The 20,620-nt window shown below is 39.9% G+C and overlaps 1 pseudogene; it reads right to left on the bottom strand.

Moving 5' to 3' along the window:
- Window positions 1-3,486: 3,486 nt before the first annotated feature.
- LOC148189043 (uncharacterized) overlaps window positions 3,487-20,620 on the bottom strand; it is a 28,684-nt pseudogene continuing 11,550 nt past the window's right edge.

Below are 20,620 nucleotides of genomic sequence, written 5' to 3'. Positions count from 1 at the left end.
GGAGAAACCCTTAAGTCATTTAAGCATTTAAGCGGTTAAGCAGGATAAGTTTGGTTTGCTGTCCAATGATTTTGGTAGATATTTACAATTAAGAAATTAATTAATGTCACATAATGAATGGAACACACTGAAACAACCACCCACATCCATAGAACAATTTCTAATACGATGTATAGAAGAAAAACAGTTTCAAATATGTACAAATATCTACAAGCACACTTATCGGGAAATTCTCTGGATACAAAAGAAAGATAGGAGTTTGAGATGAATGTTATTACTGAAGATGGAAAATGGGAAAGAGTTTGTGAAAAAGGACATAAAATCACCGCCAGTCTTATATTGAAAGAATTTAACCGGAAATTAAAATTGAGGTACTTTTAAACTGCTATGATTACATCAAAATACGACAGAAATAGATTAAATTTGTGTTGGAGGAACTGCAAACAAGTTGGAGATCAAACACACATTTTTTGGAACTAAAAAACTTCTGGCTGGGGATTTGAATAGAAATTCAATCAATGCATGAATATTGATTTACCGTTGGACCAACCGTACTATATAATAGGTTTAGTTCAGGAGGGTGCTATGGACAAAAAAAGTTCACTTGTTACATATCCTCGTACTAGTAGCTAGGAAAATGATAACACTATCTTGGCTTAAACCACTACACTCCACCCTTCACCAATGGCGAGAGAGGTTAAAGCAAGTATACCTGATGGAAAAGATAACAGCAAAACTTTGAAACTTTGCGAATGGATTTGTTCTTGACTTTGTGGGCTCCTGTAATTATCCACCTTAAACTGCCAAACAGACAAGAAGGAGTGGCTTGAGAAGAGAGTGAGAAATAGGAGGGGAGGAGGGAAGGGATAGGGGAGAAGGGCTAAGGGAGAAGAAGGAAAGGAAAGAAAAAAGGGGGAAAAAAAGGAAGAGATGGGGAAAAAAAGTTTTGTTTTTTTTAATTATTTTTATTTATTTATCATCTCGTGGCATCTGTTTAATTTCCTTTTTTCTTGCTACCTAGTTTGCAAAGAACATGCTCTTGTTGGTGAAGATATATTGTGTGTGTGTGTGTTTATGCGGGTACATAGCAGGTGCACCAATATGAGTCCATTATTATTTATTTCTATTATCAGCGTATTATTAATTTACTATTACTTTTATTTGCAATTTCATCTTATTTATTTATTTATTTATTTTTGTGATGTGTATATGTATTTAAATGTGTATGTGTGTATGTATGTATGCATGCATGCTTATTTGTATGTATATGTATATATATATATATATACATATATATATATATATATACACATATATACATATATACACACACACACACACACACACACACACACATATATATATATATATATATATATATATATACACACATATTATTATTTTATTGTATATATATATATATATATTTATATTTATATTTATACAATACATTGTTTTATTTATACTGTATTTTATTTGTCAAGCACTTATTTATTTTGAGGCCTTCGTCTTTGTCTGTCTGTCATGGATCAAAGCCATGAAATTATGGATATATAAATGTTTGCCAAATTGTATAAACTTTATTTTTCCTTTAACGTACATTGTAATCCACTATGTGCATAACTTTAAATTAAAAAAAAAATTGTCCAAAAAAAATGCAATACAGGGAGTATTGCATTTTTTTTGGACAATTTTGCTTCTGCTTCACTGCTGCTATTTATCATAGCAGTAGCTAATTATCTGAATCAAAAGCACATATTTTATAACCGTAAGAAACCCAACTTTCAAACAATATTTCAATATCTTATCATAAGGGGTGATAGTAACTATATATATACAGTCACTATTAACTAGTTAGAAGTCCAAGCCAATTAATTCATAATCTAATTTTACTAGTAGCAGTTCTAATCAAGGATATCTACAGTTCAGTTCTCATTAGTCAAAATGTTTATTAATGGAAATGTTCATTATCTCTCTCTCTTTCTCTCTCTCTATATATGTGTGTGTGTGTGTGTGTGTGTGTGTGTGTGTGTGTGTGTTAAAAACTTAATTAGAACCATTCAGGTTTCAGTGTTGGCTTTATTCAAACTCAATATGATGATATAATGATACCTATAACTCAATCTTCACTAGTCACACTGTTAAAGGGGAACAGCACCTAATTAAAGAATTCCACTTTGTTATTTCCATGGAGGAAAGTTCAATCAATATTTGTGAACATGAGCTGCTCTTTCAGAGCCAGAAACCAGAGCAGGAGGTCTCAGACTTGTGATGTCATAGGGTTTAAAGTCACTCTATAGATTTGTGGACCCACAGCATGTTTGTTTTCTTTCATACACACATACAGAAAATTCTTATTCCAAAATATGTAGACAACTTAGAGATGACGAAGATAGATTTTCAGTCACAGTAACTGTTGTGGTGGTGGTGGAGGGCTTTCTCTTCTGAGCTGTCAGTTTCTGAAGTAGATTATGAAAGCTCCATGTACTTCGTGGTGCAGTAGTGACACTTAAACTGAAACTCAACTCGATTTGAAAAATTAAGCCCAGTGACAGTTCAATCAATACCTCGTTCATAAATGTTTCCATCAATGAGACTCCCCCCATCAGTAAAGTCACTGTGGTGCTCATATTTTAAATACATGAATAAATAATCATAAATGACCTCAGCACTATCCAAGACAGTGGAGCGCCCTTCAGCCTAACACTGTTTTGTTCCAAATGTCCACTGTTATTTACAGCATAGTTTCACAATCCAATTTATTTACTTAATTCAAGTCAACATTTGACAACACCTTTAAAAAGCATCTGACATACAGTACAATCTTTACTACACTTCACAAGACTGAAAAACATGGATTTCACAGTCTTTGCTCCTCAGTTAAAAGAGCACAGCCGCATGGTTAACAACCCAGCTGTGCTGCTTTGTACCAAAGCAAACCAAGAGGAACAGAGAGGCAAAAGATCTGACATGTGTGAGTCCAGCCTTCTGTGGACACACTGCTGCTGAGGAGACAGTGGACAAAAATAGATGAATTGAAACTCCAAACGAAGACTTTCCACCGTGCCTATAACTGGCACTGCAAATTCATTTAAGAATGTCGTGTGTTTCTGTTGCAGCTCCAGTTTCTGTGACAGATGTCCTGGTTGTTGATGTTTGCTAGCTTATGAAATTTGCTTTTGTTAAGGCCTTGACTAGTTCATATCATGCTGATACATTATATATATATACATACATAATTTTAACAATGGAGACAACATATGTGCACACTCCTTCAGCCCCAAAAAACAGTAGCATAAATTTGTATTTTAATGCATACTTTTCTCTGTAGACTATAGCTAAAAACATGTATGTGTGGTGCTCTGTGAAAGCAGAGTGAAGGGGAAGGACCCAGGAGCAAACACACAGACATTAGATGAACAATAAACAAAGTTTTAATGATAATAATGAAGGGAATGGGGGATGGGAAGCCTGGGAGCACGTGGCTCAGAGTGGCTGAGGTTTGTCCGTGAAGAGGGAGAGCATGAGGCTTGTGGTGGCTAAGTGCTCAGAGAGTCCATGAGGAAGGAAGCTGGAGGTGACTGAGTCCGAAGGCGAGGAGCTGGGCGGCGAGGCACTGGAGCATGGCGAGGAGAAACACTAGAGAAAGCACAGAGAAAACATGCGTGAGCACAAAAAATCCAAGAAGTCACTAGGAGTGAGAGTAGCAAAAAGGTACAGAGAGAGTCGGCCGATATACCACTGGTATGGCGGAAAACAATCTGACGCCCGAGAAGAGTGCAGCAGGTGACTCTATACTGCAAGGAGAGGTGAGTGGTAATCAGGCACAGGTGAGGAAGTGTGTGTAGAGCTCCAGTGGTCAGAGGCCATGCCCAGCCCCTGCAACACAGGGAGAGAAACAGCCAAGCCATCCAGCACACAAAACACCACCCCACCAGCCCCAACAATGTACCAGGCACCACAGTATGCTGTGTTTGTTTGCGGGACTGTACAGTATCTTTATTTATTTTATTTGTTTCTATTCAACCCATACATAATCCAGAAAAGTCCTGTTTAGATAAACTGTCTCTTCTTATTTATTTATTTTTTTTAAATTTTATTATATATATTTTTTATTTCGACCATGTAAAAAAGGAAATAAAGAAATATAGCACAAAAACAGGCTAACAAAAAGCAAAGTAATAATTACAACACTTAAAAACATAAAAGCAAACCCAAAAAATACAAAATGACCTGCTTCACTTATTGGAAAAGGAGTGAGAAGAAGTAAAAAATTGCATTCAATCCCACCCCTTCCTCATAAGTCATTGATTTTATTTAACTTGTTTCCTTAGCCATTTATACCTATACTATAAGTAATTAAATATATACATACAGCCAATTTCAAAATTAAATGTCTAGAATTTTTCAATATTGTTTACACAAAAAGAGAGAGATAAAGCAGGCAAAGAATAAGCAAAACTGCATCCCCGGTAAACACCCTGTGATTGTCAAAGCCCCTCTTTATCCCTGTACCTTGTGAATTTTTTTATACAGAATTTTAAACTGATTTATATCTGGACGTTGCTTTAGTTCAACACATAAACTGTTCAATATTTTAACTCCACAGACTGATAAACAAAAACTTTTTCTAATGGTCCTAAAACCATGTGATTTAAAATTAGATGTTTCTCGTAAATTGTAACCACCCTCCCGAACACTGAACAGTGTGGGCAGTGGGCACAGCCAGAACATATGCATTAAGACGGCTGGATGGCCCTTGCAACGAGGGCATAGTGGGTTAGCGGTCAGGTAGATCTTTGCAAGCCTGGCATTAGTGAGAAGGGCCCTCTGTACCAATTTTAACTGCATTAGGTCATGTATTTAACTGTTTAGCGGACATGGAAGAGGTATGTATCAAGTTCAATAGAGAGTTCCATTGGTTATCTATAAGGACTGCTCCTAGATCAGAGTCCCAGGTTCTTTTTAAATTTTCATTGGAGTACAGGTTAATTCATGAGTTCATAAATCCGGGAATTCAAACCTTTGCAATCTGGTTTCAAAGGATATCATCCACATGTGATTTTGTCGGCATTCCTGGAAATGAGTCAAATGTCTTTTACATAAAGCTGCTGACCTGCAAATAACAGCAAAAGTGGTTCTTAGGTGGGTCATAATTTTGAGATAGCTGGGTTGCAAATGTATTATATATATAAATTATAAATTGCTCTAAGCCCTTTGTTAGACCATAGCGTAACTGCAGGGCATGGCAAGAGGGATGGAACGTGATTTGACTTGACGGAGATAAGAAAAAGGCTCAGTGGAGCCAATATTCTTAATGAGTGGCTGACTAAAATATTTGAGCTTGTTTGTGTAGCTTTTGCCAAGAGAGGCAAAGCTATACAAACAAGTGAGCTCAAATGGTGCCGGCTTGGTGAAAACTCAAATTGTACCCAGTCTGCCTTTTCAGTGATTGGTTTGTCTTCAGACCAGTGGATCAGGTTCTGAATGTTGCATGACCAATAACAAAAAACAAATTTGGGCAACGCAAGGCCTCCCAAGCGTTTGGGACTCTAGAGGTGACTAGGTTTATTCCCCCATATGAAAAGAAAAATACTTTTATCAAGAATTTTAAATTCTTTTAATGAGTATGGAGATATTATGGAAAATATATAAAACATTAAGCTCAACAATCATTTTAATCAAATTAACACATCCCACCAGAGACAAAGGCAATGAGGCCCAATGATTCATATCCTGCTTACAAACACGGAGGAGAGTGGTCATTTTTTTGTAAAAGTCGTTAAGAAGGAGTGAGTGACCTCAATCCCCAAATATTTAAAACCTTCTTGCACCTTTTTGAAGGGGAAAATGCTGGGGGAAGGGCATGTGCCTCAGGGTTCAGAGGGAGGAGCTCACTCTTTTATAAATTTAACTTTAAACCCGAGATTTTGCCAACTTGGCCTAGAATGTTTAAAATACAAGAGACTGACTGAGTTGGATTCGAGACATACAAAAGCAAATTGTCCACATAAAGAGAGACTTTGAATTCCTGCCCATTGCAATGTATGCCTCTAAAACCGCCACAGAGCCGCTGTGGAGGTTCATGGCTAAAGTAAACAGGAGAGGGAAGAGTGGAAACCCCTGCCTTGTCCCCCTGCCTAGAGGAAAATAGTCAGATCAAGTGTTATCAGAGATCACAGAAAGTCTCTTTTTCAAAAGACAACCGGTCAAGACAGCAGCATAAAAAGAGTTACAGATAAATAACAAAACCACAACAAAAATATAAAAGATACACAGTAACATGCAGAAATATTACAAACACCTAAACACAATGAAAAGTACCAACCGATGAATTTACTCTTGTACTTAGAGCTATAAAATCAGGCAGAGACTAGTTGTTGCAGTTTCAAATCTTTTTGGAGACTATTCCAAGAGAGGGGAGCGGAGCACATAAAGCTTTTTCCCAGCTCAGTCCGTGCACAAGGAACACACAATAAGACTAACTCTTGAGATTGCAGACTGTGGCTACAGTCAGATATCTGTTCAATCAAAGTGCAAATGTAAGAGGGGAATTTACCTAGTAAGGCTTTATAAATGACCAAATACCAATAACTGAGCCTCTGGTCAAAGTAAGGTCAAAGATGGCCAACTATTACTGGAATTAAGTGTACAATAGGCCAGTTTCCATTAACCCTCAAGCATATTGAAATTGTGAATATTAAATACATCTAATGGGAAACATAAAAAAAAAAAAACAAAAAAAAAACAACACTTTAATCGCAGAAGTATTTACGCTCCCATGAGGTGATTCGAAAAAGCCATATTTTGCAAAACTGCAATGGAAACACTTTTCACTTTTATAGGTCACGCGATGCTATGGCTATGTACTTGTCAGAAGGAACTGGCTCCCTCGGACATGATGCACCAGGAGCTACAAGAGGTGTTATTGAATTGCATAACTCTTTAAAAGTTGAGCGAATCATCTGAAAGTTTTAAATCCACAATTCCTCTGTGAAATCTTGGATTATCACCTCCCAGAAATCCCCCATATGTGGCCGCTCCCACACATATGGGACTTGCCTTTCCATTATTACTCTCATAACACGCCTACGTGGCCTTGGATTGGAAATAATGACGACTAGTGGTGGTGGCTGCAATAGAAATAAAGCTGCTAATGTTTTGAACATCCATCACCATGCTTCCTGGAATGTTATCACCAGAGGAGAAGTTGCATAAAATCACTCAACGGAAACGCAGTCATGTCGCAATTGTGTTTTACAGCATTTTGAAAATATCACTTAAGTTTTGTAATGGAAACCCCCCTGGTGATGAGTGATAGCTTTACAGTTTAGAGCAAATCTCAATGCGCTCTGACATGCAGCATCTAACATATGCAAGCAATGTCCAGATGCATTCATGTACAACAGATTACTGTGATCCGAATGTGCAAAAACGTAGCAGCGACCTGTTTATTTCTGGCCTCAGAGGAGAAACAGGACTTATTTCTGCAATAAAACCTTAACTTCAGCCTCAGTTTTTTTTCAGAAGATAATCAACCTGAGGTTTAAAAGAAAGGGAGCCATCGAGCCAAATGCTAAGATATATGTAATAACAGACAACTTCTAACTTATTTCCCTGATCAGTGAGAATATCAGGATTGTTCAAAGGCTTTTTCTTGACATTAAAGTAATCAATTACAGTAGTTTTCTCAGCATTTAAAACTACCTTAAACTGTGAAAACTAAATCTGGATTAAGTTAAAGTCTGCAATTTAGCCACAGCCTCAGCAATGACTGAACCTGCACAACACATCACAGTGTCATAAGCATAAAAATGACAGCTGGCAATGAACCAATCCCAGTCTAATCATTAGCAGTATACAGCACACCTGGTCAGAACCCTGGTGGGGAAGCTCCACCCCCTGGAAATGATAGTTTTTTCTATACTGACTGGAGAACTGTGAGATGTACAAATGGAAGCACTATTTCCTATAAATTACCAAAAATATAATAAAATAAATGATAAATAATAAAAAAGAGACAAAACCAGCACAAAGTCTGTGTGTCTTGCTCCTATAGGACAGGTTGTGGGGCGTTTTGTATCTAGGCCCAGGGGTCCACTGTCTCATGATCCGTCCATGCATGTGTGAGAGCATGTGAAAAGTGTCAATTGTGTGAGTGTCAGACTCAGTTGAGATTTGGCAGCCTTGCAGGTAAAAATGATGACATTTCCGAGGACAGGTCTGGCCAGGGACATGCAACCAAAACACCGGGACTGTCCATGGAAAACAGGGTTGTCTGGTCACCCTATTATTGTCCCACATTTGACTTATTGGGATCACCTTTTCTCAGTCTCTAATTTCAAAACTGACAAGTTATAAAGCCCTGGGATAAGTGCAATTCTCTTGCTCCAGTTGAGACCTCTTTGACTCAAGCAGATGCACCTTTGCCCCAGGGTGCCTAAGCATCAATGGATAATGTGTATAATCAGTCTGCCTCAAAAATTATATGTATTCAGTCTGGAAACAGTGTATCACTGTTTCTTTAGCTTTAGTCCCCCTATCATTTCATCAGAAAGCTTGGAGACTTAACGAAACCTTTACTTACCTTTACTGTGAAAACTTTTTTTTTTTTTTTGCATTATTTATTATTTGTGATTTGGGAGGAGAGAATAAAGCCTATATACAGCACTGACAGGTCAACTTTAAAATTCAAACTTGCTTATTTTAACATCCAACAGTCAGGGAGCAACATCAGCAGCTATATAGAGATGTACTTTTAACTTGCACACAGCATTGGACGCAGGACCCCATTTATTCCTTTGAAAGCTGCTCAGTGGCTCAGGAGGCCAAAAATGCTCTATGTCCGTGGGATGAAAATACCTGAATCTTCTACATTATGGGGCCCATAGAGCAGGCACACTGGAGACTTGCGGCTCCTGACCGTGGCCAAGTGTGCTAGAGCGGATAACTTCCAGTTTAGTGCTCCCCTCACTTGAATTAAATAATTGTTTAATCTTGCAGCTGTTCTGGGCTTTTTAAATGTTATCTGACCCAGTGGATTAAATCTTAATAGTGGAAAGAACGATTTTGCAGGTGTTTGGATGCTCAGAAAAAGGTATCCATTGAATTACAGACATCTCTTTCCCAATATAAGTCAATGGAGAAAAGTCTTCTGGGCCCCACGGCATCACGTGACAGATCCAGAAGGTGTAATTCTACTTTTGGCTACTATGTAGAAAAAAGTCCAGCGCTGATCCTGGAGACTTGGTATTCACTCATAAAGATGTGGATTATTAGCTACCACATGTTTAGCAAAGCCCACCATGCTAGCTTTGCTGCTTTGCAGTGGACTTGTGCGTCTATATATTATTCTCTTCTGCGTCTGCTGTCGACATTCCAGGTAGCAGCTACTATGGCATCAACACAAGCACATGGTGGGATGACACTGCACGTGGTTATGTTTAGACAACACCAGTACATGGCAACCTATGCTGCCCTAATGGAACATTTGTGCACCTTATATTAGGTGGGAGGGTTTCAGCTTAACACTGTCCTACCAGATATCCATGCAGACATGACAGGTTCCATTGGGTCGCATTGTCTAGTGACACCATCCATACGCATTGTCTGCAGCTTCTGTCCGGTTGTCCGCCAGCATATGATAACACCTGGATGAGTTTTTTTTAACCAATTTTTGGTTTTTACATTTTTACCTTACATATATCAAATGTACCATCTGGCAGCTTAATTGAATGACTGAGGGTGTTTTCACACAGGAATTGTTTAGGTCAGCCCCATTGAAGTTTTGGCCCAAGCGTGGTGCTTCTGGGCTGGTGTGAACACAGCAGTCGCACTCTGGTGCAGACCAAAACGGCCGTAACGGCTACCAGCGAACTCTGGTGCGGTCCGTTTGTGGTGTGAAAGCACCCGACCTTCATCCGCCCCAACTATCTTGTGTACTCCATTAATTTGAGCTAAACAGGCTCCTGAGGTAACGTCTAATGAGGAGGTCACAGTTTAGGAGGATTAATCTGTGTTTCCTCCTGAACTGTCAATGCACATTCTGCGACCGCAGTGAATAAACACAATATTGTTAAGCTGCAGCCGCACTTCACTTTCAATCTGTATTGTTTTTTGTACATATAAAAAATAACAAATACAACAACCAGCACCAGGAACAACATGCGTAGTTGTTGTGGCTCCATTGTGCACATTTATTTCTCTTTATTTCTCAGCACTTCTTTTTCTGGTTGGGACGCGGGAGTCATGGAAACATGACACTCCTCCAGTGGTGTGGCGTTTGGACCAAAAAACAAAGTAAAAACAAAGGTGTTTGAAAGCGAGCTGCACTAGCTGAAAACTGAAACAATGTATAACTTTCGCATCTGGTGCACACCAAAAGGACCACTCTAACATATGTGAAAACTGCCTGAATGTCTCTGGATTGTTTTGATGATTCAGTGGTTAAACTGGTTAGTTGAGTGTGAGACTGATGGATTGGTTAGTAAGCTGACTGATGAATGAGATAATATGAGTTATGGTTTATTGGAGTTTATTATTCATACGTTGACAAGAGTTGCAGCTCCTCTACAAGTATTACACTGTGAATTCTAACAGGATTTTTTCCTTTGTGAAAACTATAGTGTCCCAGCTGCAGTGCGATGACTGCTGGTTTTAATTAAAAAGGGAATTATCACACCTTTCAAAATGTCACTGCATGATTTATCTTAGACCCACTTTTTACAACTCTGTCAACATCTCACAATAGTAATTTCAGTTCTATTTACCTCCCTCAACTGATAATTCATTGCCTTTGTCTTAGACCACCCACTTTCATCAGCCATTCATGTGTTAATGTGCTATTTAAATTTCTTTTCACACAGTAGTGATTCCTGCTGTATCTATGAGACCTAATTGTGCATGCTGTTACAATCCTGACTGAAAAGTTGTGCTCTCCTGGCAATTGTAAGAAAACACAATTTGGGCTTTTGTAAAGCTGAGACATGACTTGCACTCATATTTGTGCTGGGATGGAGCGAGTATTACAGCAGTGTTTAGCTCACATGACATCCATTTGGCTAAACCTTGAAACCCTTCATTACTGCATTACAGCAGTCTATGCTGGGTAAAGTGTTATGTCAGGGTCAGCACTTCAGAGAAAACAAGTGTGAATTGTTAACCCACGACAGCCCATGTCTTTTTCTGCACTGAAACTGAATAATGTTTTGTAAAAAGCCTCAATGACTTTAAAGCATCATTCAGTTAATAAATCCAGATCTGATAATCATTTCATAATTTGTTTGTGAGCATGAACTGCAGGTTTACAAACAGAGGTTTAGTCATACTTTATCACAGCTTAAGGCAGTGTCATGACAATAAATAGACAGACCTGAACAATATTTGTCTGAGTTTTAATATGCCGTTAGAGTGCCATCAGTTCTTAAATAGAAAATGTCCCATTAAACAGAATGAGCCTGGAATCTGTCAGAGCCACTTAACACTGTTTCCAGTTCACGTTCTTCAGAGCTGTGCATTAATACAACATCAGAGGTTAGATGATGACACACCTGCTCTCACGAGTATTGAATTAAAACTGACCTTTTTCAGCAACAGAGCCTGTTAATAAAACAGAAGTAAACTGAAGGCTCTACACTGTGGCTGTCCTCTCCACATTGTCAGCCAAAATCTCTTTCAGTTCTGGCAGACTCTATCTCTCTTTCTCTCTTAAGTCTGACCCTGTGGCCAAAGTTACATACACACTAGCATTCCCATACAGTTCCAAAAATGACAATATTCTGAATTAAATGCATTTCATAAAACAGCATATTCCATTGAAATATTCAGAATTATGCCGGTTTTGAATTGAGAATTTTCAGATTAAGATATGTGGGCTTTGCCAGCTCATTCTCATTCTGACCTTGTCAAATACCACCGCTTTGACAATGCATTCAGCGTAAGATCCCCACACCAAAGAGCACCTTTCACATCCACATAATATGCCCCTGGATGGCATCAATTGAAAACACTCCTGGACAGAATGGGTCCTGTCGTCATATGCTGCCGAATAGCACCTGCCAAGCGCCCTCAAATGATACATCGAAGGGTGGCGTCACTTGAGACTGCAGTCAGACAGAACCTGTTGCGTGCACATGAAACATGGCAGGATGGTGTCAGATTGAAAAGCTGCCGTAATAACATAATATAAGCAGCACAAGGGCACGTATAGCGTGGGCGGAAGGGGCAGTGGATGAGTCCAACAAACCCTGGACTTTTGTGTGGGAGTTTGATGTTTTCTTCCAATCTGAATGTGAGAAGGGTTTTTCCAACACCTTACCATGTGCCTCCTTCCCTTAATCCCAAGCATTCATGCTAACATTTGCATTGGTTGCCATGTGCCGTTGTTGCCCAAACATAACCAAGTGCAGTGTCATCCAACTATGTCCTTGTGTTGACATCATGGTAACGGCATCCCAGAAAGCAAAGAGCAGACACAGAAGGATACCTACAGTGTAATGAAGATGCAAAGGTGATGGCATGAGAACATGTTGACTACCGCTAACTGAAGCTGCTGGCTAACACAGTGTAAATACTGTGTAATGACCTCAGTGTGTCTTGCGGTAATGTGCGGATACCACTTATGCCCCACGAAAGCTGCTCGGCCTTGCAGCAAATTTTTACCAGTGGTCACTGGGGCCCTGAAAGCATTTTTCCCATTGATCACCATTATAAAAGACACGTCCGGAAAACAGTTGACACTTCACAGGACACTTCGAACTGCAAACAAGGTCAATTATGATCCTTTCTTTCATGAAATTTTGAGCCATGGGGGCTTTATATTTGTTAAACTCATGTAGAGCTGAGAAAAGTAATTTCATAATCTGTGGTGTCATCACTTTGTAACATCTATGCGTGGGAGGAACAGTACTGCACATACACACTGTAAACTTCATTGTTATGCAGATGATACGCAGTTAAATCTATCGATGAAGCCAGAAGAAACTGATAAGTTATCTAAACTACAAGTGTGTCTTAAGGACGTGTGAACTTGATAAGCCGCAGTTTCCTGATGTAAAAACTGAAGATATTCTACTTGGCCTCAACATCTCAGAAACTCTTCTTCTAAGGATATAGTTTATCTAGATGGCATTGCCCTGGCCTCCAGCGCCACTATAAGGAGTATTGTATGATCAAGATTTGCCTTTTACCTCCCATATTTAAACAATTTCAAAGACTGCATTCTTTCACTTGTGTAATATTGCAAAAAAATAGGAAAATCCTGTCTCAAAATGGCACAGAAAAATGTGTCCACTCATTTGTTACTTCTGGCTGGATTACTGTAATTCCTTATTTTCAGATTGTTCAAACAAGTCCCTAAAGACTCTCCAACTGGTTGAGAATGCTGCAGCACGTGTACTAACCATTACTACTGACTAATGTGTAGGTGGTGCTGTGGGTGATTGTTCACAACATCAGCCAATCCAGGGTCCTTTTTAATTGTGAAGTACGGTGAGAAGAGGAAAAGCCCGCTCCTCCTCCAAAATGTTGTCAAAAGCCTCCATCTTCCCATGTAAAGGCAACTGGCTTTCCATCAGAGATCTGACAGGATGGATGAAAGAGGAGACATAATACTTGCTCTTTTGTAGTTGCTCTGTATTTCAAAGTGTTAAAATCTTTTCCCAGTGCTGACACAGTGTGTAGCAAGAAAGATGCTCCTTTGTAGATTTTGTTTATAAAATCCCAGACCTCTCTGATACGGAAGCCCGAAGTCACAAAGGAATCGCGTGTGAATGACCGCCAAGTGGCAGGAGACTGCCCACAGCAAAACATCTAGCATCAGCCTCAACACTGGATACCAAGCTGAGGCCAATGAATGCTTCCACTGAAAATGCTGGCAGGGGACTGTTGTAAAAGTATCTTGGCTGGTTGGTCTCGAAGGCCTGGGTTTTTTTTTCCACAGCTTGCATTTATGCAGGTGCATCATGGCTGCTCAGAGATGGTGGTGGTGCTGTTGCTCCCTTTTCTATTTAGCTGCGTCATATTTAACCGTAATGAAGTCAAGTCAAGTTAATCTATTGTAAAGCTCATGATCAAAAGTCCCAATTTGCCTCAGGGCTTTGCATCATACAACATCCCTCCGCCCTCGGACCCTCACAGCAGATAAGGAAAAACTCCCCAAGCCCTTTATACAGGCAAAAAATGGAATAAACCTCAGAAAGAGCAACTGAGAAGGGATCCCTCTTCCAGGATGGAGAGATGAGCAAAAGATGTCTTGTTTACAGAACAGATCATCTTAATAAAATTACAGTACTATGACAAAATGATGCATAGAGGCAGAGACAGAAAGGAATGCCAATTTAAATTTGAATCTGGCTGAAATTATTTGAATCTGCCATAGAGCTAATTCTCCTTTTTAGTAGTAAGGTGTGGGGTCCTGTTTCCTAGCAGAATTTGGCCCAGCTGATCAAACAGCCAGTTGAATTTAGTTGAATTTGAGTTTAGACACAACTGAAAAACATGTGGAAGCACTGGATGCATATTTTATCACATATTATGATCTGATCATGTATATTATACCTAATATATCCTAAAATCTCAGACCTCTGGTCTATGAAAGAAATAGAACAGATGCCAAAACTATTGCTGTGAGTGTGACCCTGCTGCAGAGCTTGAGACTGCGGTGCGTCCAGTGTGAACAGTCTGACTGCTGAACAGGGTGCTGAAAGCAATTGGTGGGCACTCCATGGAAAATTAGTGCACTTCAAGGTCCCTCTGCATCCAGTGTGAACCCAGCAAGCAGAGAACACTTACTCTACCTGAAAATGTTAATTGTGTGAATTGGCCATTCACTTAACAAGAATTGTTCCCTAAACCGTATCATTCATCCTGCATTTCCACACATGTGCAGCACATGACATCTGCATCATCTAATATTTGACACTTTCTTACATTTACTTACTTTTTGCATTTAGTTAATTCCTTAAATTTTACAGTACACTTAAACTGACATCACAATGGGTGGCCTTCACTCAGGGACGGGTTTTGCTATGGGCAATGTGGGCGACCGCCCAGGGCGCAATCTATTTGGGGGCGCACGAGCACCCGCAAAATAAATAAATAAATAAATAAATAAATAAAAATCGCAAGTTTTCTACCGCTCATTTCCACGTCACGTTAGTGGAGTAGGTGCGGGGCGCCCTTACTATCATGTCAACTTTCTGCTGAGAGTCATGTCTACAGGTTGTGTGCGTCAGAAGAAAAGGCAGCAGGGAGACAGGAGGGCGATCAACTCACAACTGCAGAGGTTGTAAGCAGGTTGAGTTTAACTCTCAGAGGAAAAGCAAGGAGGGGGGTGAGGGATAGACTGACCTGTTATGATCCCAGCTGCTTCCAAATAAATTGTATTTCATTCATAAAATTAACATAGATACTTTTACATTTATTGCGCTATGTGAAAATGTAAAAACTGCCACAACTGTCGGGTTTTTACTGGAACTCACTTTAATGTCTGACCGCATTAAATCCGTCAAGCGTCTACATAACTCTCAATACGCAATACAGAGCTTCCGCTCAGAACTACTTCCTGTTGCAGTCCTTTCAACATAAGAGCATGTTGGAATATGCTGAACATCACCACATGGGCGTTTGACGGAGGGAAAAGGTGATGATGTTAAATTGAGTCAAGGGTGTATCATGGACAAAAGACCAAAGAAACCATCAGATGTCCAGTTCAGAAAGAAAGGGAAAGAAGAAGAGGAGAAACGCTCAAAAGATAAAAGGTATGCAGGTCGAGTGACGTTAATTGTACGTAATGAAACAGTAGCTTATACGCTATTTATAATCCTCTTGCTAATATGCTGCTACTTAGCCACAGAAGACGACTGTATTTGGTTTTTAGCTTTGCTGAACTAGCAACTATTAAAATTTGAGGCATTATGCTTAGATAATACGATGTTAATGGATGACTTTTTTTTGGGGGGGGGGTTCGCCCAGGGCGCAAAACTACCCAGGACCGCCTCTGCCTTCACTACATTTCCTTCCTGACAGGTTTTGCCTGCATTCTCTCTGATGTCGAAATGATGATATATTGAGATTGATCCAAACTCCTGATATGCTGCCAGCTCTGTCTTTGCTCCATATGATCACCTCTTAAACTTTCTCTGTGACAGCTGTGAACAAAAGAGAGCAGGGAGGGAGAAGCTGCCTTTCTGGCTGAATGAACAGACAGCAACCATCTTTCCTTTTTTTATATCACTCAACACAACAAAGAGTCTGCTCTCTGTGCAGTTCAGTCCCAGAGGGATGCATTTTAGGGCAGCAGGCCTGAGACCCATTTGCGACCTTCCTTGAATGCAGGCCGGGGGGTAGGAATGGACTGGAACGAGGTCTTGAACTTGAGATCAGCCAAGTTGGCCACTTTCTGCTGTGTCTTCCTGTCTGTAACACACTCAGGCTGTGTGGCTTTGTGTTTCTCACAGTCTGTCTTCTCTTTTCTTTCTTTTTTTTAGTTTTTTAAGTTTTTCTCAGTTTGCTTCACACATTTCCTTTGTAATGACTTTGCCTTTGCCTTTGTTTTTTTTTATTTTTTTTTTATTACTTATCTTTCTTTTCCTGTCCTAACCCATTTTGGGCATTTTCACAATATTTTTGAAAGAAATCAAGCCATTTTGTTTAGGTTTCAAAAAGTTCAAAGAGGGGGCACCCGGTGGCTTGGTGGATAGAGCAGGTGCCCCATATGCAGAGGCTGTGTCCTCGCTGCAGTGGCTTTGCTGCGTGTCACACCCTCCCCCTCTGTCTCCCTTTCACTCTAAGCACCGAACGGTGCGAGGACCCCTTGAAACTGAAGGAATTGTTATTATTATTAGGACACGGGCACCAAACAGTGTGAGGACCCTATTGAAATCCTTGGAATTATTATTAGGGCCTGACCACTGATAGCAGGGCGGCCGCGAAGGTCCTCATAAAACTGATAGAGTTATTAGGGCCTGGGCACAGAATGGTGCAGGGCCCTATTGAAATCCTTGGAATTATTAGGGCCCGAGCACTGACTGCAGGGTGGCCACGTAGGCCTTCTTAAAACTGAAGGAATTATTATTATTATTATTATTATTCTTATTATTATTATTATTCTTCTTATTAATATTATTATTATTAATATTATTGTTATTAGGGCCCGAGCACCAAATGGTGCGAGGACCCTCTTGAAACTGAAGGAATTATTAGGGCCCAAGCATCCACCTCAGGGCAGCTGCGAAGGCCCTCTTTCAACTGAAGGAATTATTATTATTATTATTATTATTATTATTATTATTATTGTTATTATTATTAGGGCTTAAGCACCGAATGGTGCAAGGACCCTCTTGAAATCCTTGGAATTATTGTTTATTAGGGCCCGAGCACTGAACGGCGCGATTATTATTATTCCTTGAAATGAATTTGCTTTTAGAGGGCTTTAATATGCGCGAAAACTCATGAAACTTTGCAACCTTGTCAAAACTGACCACAGGAAATGACATGAAAATCATGTGTTCTTCTATGATGTATATTTCCTACAGATTTCATGATTGACTTCAAATGTGGTTTCTAAGACCTTAAGACCTGTAACACAACAACTGATGTTTTCGTCAAACTATGTGGGCGTGGCTTGGTTTCCAACTTTGATGTTTCGCCATGACACAATGTTGTTACTCAGCCAAACATCATCCGATCTGGTCAAGTTTTGGGCAGATCGGATGATGCAGGTCCACGCCGCCAAACAGGAAGTTGTTGTAACTTCACTTTGCATCAACCGATTGGCCCCAAATTTTACAGGTGTGATCAAGGTGCGGCCCTGAATACATGAAATTGTCAATTAATTAATTAATAATTAATTAATTAATTAATTAATATTAATTAAAATAATCAATAATTACAGCGCCTCCAACTGGAACAAAGGAGGTAATCCTCTTAACACAACTATACTTTGATTTACATGACCTTTACATGGTTTGGTGTACAAATTATGTAGACCAAGATGACTTACATTTTGTGTGGTCTCTAGCTCCACCTTGTGGCCACAGGAAGTATTACCCCACATGAAGTTGGTAACTGAAGAATTGAAACTCTCTGCCTGCTTGTTCCGACTTTCACTGAAATGACAGATAATGTGACATCAAAAGCTTTTCAATTTCTGACTCATCATACCATGTGGGTGTGGCTACGTTTTCAGCTTTGATGTTTCGGCTTGAAACAGGAAGTTGTAGTAACTGAGTTAGACATTGTCCAGTCTGCTGAGTCTGAGTTCTCATGCTTGATGAGAGTCCCGACCTGATCACATCTGCTTGGCTCATTTGACTTACCGGCATACTGTTACCTAATGGAAACAGGAAATCACATGATTTATATTTTTAAGGTGCATCCCCTTACAGATTGACCACATTCAGCTCAAACTTGGTAATAAAGCTCCTTAAAACCTCCATGATGCCTCCTTGTGAAGATCATATGTTTTTAATGAACGCCGTTGCCGTGGCATTTGCAATATTCGCCACCAAACAGGACGTTGCTCTAACATCAGTTTGCATTAACTAATTAGCTCAAAATTTTTTTACAGGTGCAATCACATTGCAGCCCTGAACACATCAACATGTCAGTTAACCATGATACTCAGTGCGCCACCTACTAGCAACAGGAAGAATACCTTGTAACACAATTATCGTTTGATTTACATGGAATTCACATGCTTTGGTCTACAAATGATGTAGACTAGGATGACTTAGATTTTGCGGTCTCCAGTGCCACCTAGTGGTCAAAGGATAATACTACACTGTGTGAAATCTCTCACTCAGTGGTCCAAACTCTCTGCATGCATTTTCCGACTTTCACTAAAATGAAAGATCATGGGACATCAAAAGTTACTCAGTTTATGATTTTTTTTACTCCATGTGGGCGTGGCTTGGTTTCCAACTTTGATGTTTCGCCATGAAACAGGAAGTTGTCGTTACTCAGCCAACCATTGTCTGATCTGCCCAACACTTCTCATGCTTGATAAGAGTCCTGGCCTGAACATATCTGCATGGCTCTATCGAGTTATCATGATAGGGCCACCTACTGGAGACAGGGAGTTATATGTTTTATATTTTGATGTGCACCTCCTTACAGGTTGATCATATTCAGCTCAGACTTGGTAAGAAAAGCTCTGAGACCTTGATGATGCCTCCTTCCCAGCCAACATTTTTACGTAGGGCCCATGTGGGTACAAAGTGGGCAAAATAATGGGCCCCATATAGGATTGTCAGATCACACCCATATGGGATTGTCCGCGGGTTCCATGTTGGCCCCAAGCCAATTGCCCATGTGGGTTTAAGGCAGGATTGCACCAGGTTTTAGGTGGGCCCCAGCTGGGCAAAACAGACAATACCCATCTTGGTCCCAGCTTTAAGTTCTATATGGGACCTACATGGGGACAGTATGGGCTGAAATATGGGTTGCAGGTGGGATTGTCCGCGGGTTCCATGTTGGCCCCAAGCCAATTGCCCATGTGGGTTTAAGGCAGGATTACACCAGGTTTTAGGCGGGCCCCAGCTGGGCAAAACAGGCAAGACCCATTTTGGTCCCAGCTTTAAGTTCTATGTGGGGCGTACGTGGGAACAGTATGGCTGAAATATGGGTTGCAGGTGGGATTGTCCGCAGGTTCCACGTTTGCCCCAAGCCAATTGCCCATGTGGGTTTAAGGCAGGATTCCACAAGGTTTTCGTTGGGCCCCAGCCGGGCAAAACAGACAAGACCCATCTTGGTCCCAGGTTTAAGTCCTATGTGGGACCTACATCGGAGAGGATGGGCTGAAATATGGGTTGCAGGTGGTATTGTCTACAGGTTCCATGTTGGCCTCATGAACTGGCCATGTGGGTTTAATGCATTATTACACTAGCTGTTAAGTGGGCTCCAACTGGGCAATATGCAAGACCCATTTTTGTCCCAGCTTTTAGTCCTATGTGGGTCCTACATGGAGACAACATGAGCTGAAACATGGGTTGCAAGTGGGATAGTCTATGGGTTTTACATTGGTTGCATTCTTGCCTGATGTGGGTTTAAATCAGGATTATACACAAGGGATAATGTATAGTTCGGAGGTTATGGAGAAATAAACCCTGACAGGGTTGGAGGGTGGGTTCCATACATCCTGAAGGGGTTTATTTCTCCATAACAACCGACAAACTACACATCATCCCACTTATTACACGGCTTGTGATTAAAATAATTAATTTGAAACATAATGTCGATAAAAATTCAACTTTTCTCGATTAATAAATTGACAAATCAGAGTGCAGCATCCAATAGAGCTGTGTAATAATAGGTGTTAAGTACGCCCCAACTGGGTTAAACACATAAGGCCATCTTGTTCCCAGCTTTAAGATCCATCCAATCAAAAAATAAATTATTAATCACCAACCAGTTTGAGACAGGCTCTATCTAATTTTAAAAATGGCCACATTCTCTGATTTCAACTTTTTATTTATGAGTATGTTCTGTTTTTCAGCTTCATATTTTCAACAAAACGATAGATGACAGATTTATTGATAAGGAAAATAAAATTGCAAAACAAGATAGTCTTGAAGTTAAAGTTTACTTTGTTTAAGAAGTTTTACTTGTAATTACGCAATAT

The sequence above is a fragment of the Plectropomus leopardus genome, chromosome 8 (assembly GCF_026936395.1).
Source record: "Plectropomus leopardus strain MGB_pleo_1.0 chromosome 8, ASM2693639v1, whole genome shotgun sequence".
In the NCBI taxonomy this organism is placed as follows: Eukaryota; Metazoa; Chordata; class Actinopteri; order Perciformes; family Serranidae; genus Plectropomus; species Plectropomus leopardus.
This window is presented reverse-complemented; position numbering and strand designations above follow the sequence as displayed.